General features: G+C 42.3%; 1 long non-coding RNA gene across 1 annotated transcript; it reads left to right on the top strand.

Moving 5' to 3' along the window:
* Positions 1–493: 493 nt before the first annotated feature.
* Positions 494–1,273, top strand: LOC142591282 (uncharacterized). Its single transcript, XR_012830435.1, has 3 exons — positions 494–684; positions 1,089–1,113; positions 1,209–1,273. It is a non-coding gene; the product is annotated as an uncharacterized LOC142591282 (long non-coding RNA).
* Positions 1,274–2,491: the final 1,218 nt, after the last annotated feature.

The raw sequence follows: 2,491 nt of genomic DNA, 5'->3' as shown, positions 1-2,491 counted from the left end.
TGTGCAGTCCGCGCGTGTGAGGCTAGGCGGCCTCCTTAGACGCACAGTGCGTTTGACTGATAAAGCGACGAAGCCAAGTGAACGCAGTGCCAAGGTCCACTGAGTCAGTTCTGCCGGTGCCAAAGCACCGCTCTGGCTTCTACGGCTGGCTCGGGCATTAGGCGCAGCTCCATACTTTATACCTAATGTTACTAACGGTCATTGCCATTTCCTTACTTAATTTATCTGCTATTATTTGGCTGCGGGACGATATAGCTGCCTACAAGACAGAGCAAGTTGCTGTGTCTAAAGACACACACTGTTCTCTACCCCCCGCAGAATACATCGCCCCTACTATGGGAAACACCTGTTCTCTGTCAGGGCGTTCTTGCTGTGCAGCACAAGTGACGTCGCGTGCTGCGTTGGCCGTTTCGCCATCTCGTATTGTTAGAACAGGCTGTGAGAAGGACAACTGCAAAACCGAGTTCTGCATTCCGTGTTTTCTCTTCGAAGGAACACGTCATGGTTTTTCCTTTGTGAGGGGCGGGATTCACAATCCTGCGATAAGTGACGATCGACAAGGTTGCATGTCTTAGGAACCGCGTAAAAAGAGCATAAAAATGCTAGAAAGCATGGATAAAAGAAAAAGTTCGGCAGGTGTTGGGCTCTTGTAACAGAAGAAGGCGAAAGCCTGCTGCACATTTGGTAACACATGAAGTGATACAATCGGGTTTACCCCTTACAAAAATGAGTTTAGACTGTATCTAGAAAGTCTACAGACCTTTTATAGACAACCTTGCCTTTCTATAGATTTGGAATTTTGTTGATACAAAATCTGTTTTAAAGGAAAGTTGATAAGGCTTCTATTTCTTCTTGTCTACTCACATTCTATAGACGGTCTATAAAAAAAAGTCGATAAGATGTTTGCTTCTTTTATCTATGTCCCCTTTATATACTGCCTATAGGCAAAAGTCAATACAATCTCTGTTTATGTTTGTCCATTATGTTTGTCTATAGATTTCTATAGGTTCGTCTATAGATTTCTATAGATTGTGTATAGACGAGAGTCGATAAAGTTTCTATTTTTTCTGTTTACTGGTATTTTATAGCTGGCCTACAGAAAAAGTCGATAAGGTACGTATCATTTGCATATCTTAAAGCTTGGCTGAAATTAAGTGAAATACCCTGTATACTTGATTGCAATTCGAATTATTCTCCACGGTTTCCAGTATCATCGCCGATGAAGGCCATAGGGTGGGACGTCTCCAAAGTCATGTTAACTGGAGCGAAAAGCAAGTATACCGATTGTGTTAAGACGTGAGATGAACTACAAAACAGCCGATACTGTAAAAGTCCTAGTGCTTCAGATTTACATGCCGTCTAAAGACCGACTATACTTGTTACACTTATACTTGTTTCAAAGACTGACAAAACTTGTTAATCTCAGCCCAACCAGTGTACGATGTAACCAAGCACAGGTACCGGTGGATAATATAAAGCTACGTTAGACATAAGCCACTGAAGTTGTATGCTGCTGAGATTGCTGTAGAGCCTATTTGTGGACTTTAGTATACACATAGTGTATACCTCCGCATTAGTTGACCACATGATATGGTCTACGTAATCACTCTCGGCAATCCCAAGACAGTCTTCATAGTTGTTATAGCATGACGTTTGTGGCAGTAGAATAAAGAAAATATAATAGATGTTACGAACGCCAACTTGAGCGACAAGCGGATTCCAAACAGGCATCACGCTAATAGAACAGAGACTGGTAATGTTTGTAGCTGACAACGCAGACTTTGTGAATGTGCGGTGAAGAGATATAGCGCATGCGTTGTGCGCGTTGTGTGTCGTCCAATCGTGAGATACTCTTCACGGGGTCCTCATATCTTGGTTGCATCACTAACGTCAAGCGGTTTTTCGTTTAATGATATCTTGCACCATCAACGCATCAAAGTTTCTCATTCCCTTAAAATATGTGCCCAATCCTCTGAGCATATATGCGCGGCCGCGCATATGCGCACGTCATTGTTGTACTGATTGCTTTGACCTATCATGGGAACAGAAAATTTGACCTAACATGTGTGCGGGTATCCAATTTGACGGTACGATGGAGGATATATTAGAAATGCACTGTATTAATAATCATCGCTGGCGGTAATGCAAGCGCCTGACGGGCCCTGTAAAAGCTTTTACAAACAGCGCATTCATCGAAGTCTGCGTTCCAGTTCTATAGGATAGCCCACAGCGTTTGTAATACAACGTGCCAGCGCATTTCCTTCATGCACGAAAAGGAAAGGAAAAAAAAAATGGAAAAGAAAACCGACCCATACCACATGCATGGCGCGCAGAGAGAGCAAAAGAGACAAAAATTAGAAAAAGGAAACTAAGGTACACCTTTGTGTTACGTTGCTTTTCATCGTGTCTCAGTTTATTTAATACACTTTTTAATTTACGAATTGATTCACGTGTTTATAGCTAAAAAGCACAGAAAAGTACTTGCATTGTG

This window comes from Dermacentor variabilis, chromosome 8, assembly GCF_050947875.1.
Source record: "Dermacentor variabilis isolate Ectoservices chromosome 8, ASM5094787v1, whole genome shotgun sequence".
Taxonomy (NCBI): Eukaryota; Metazoa; Arthropoda; class Arachnida; order Ixodida; family Ixodidae; genus Dermacentor; species Dermacentor variabilis.
The sequence above is the reverse complement of the archived record's forward strand: the minus strand, read 5'-3'. Positions and strand labels throughout refer to the sequence as shown.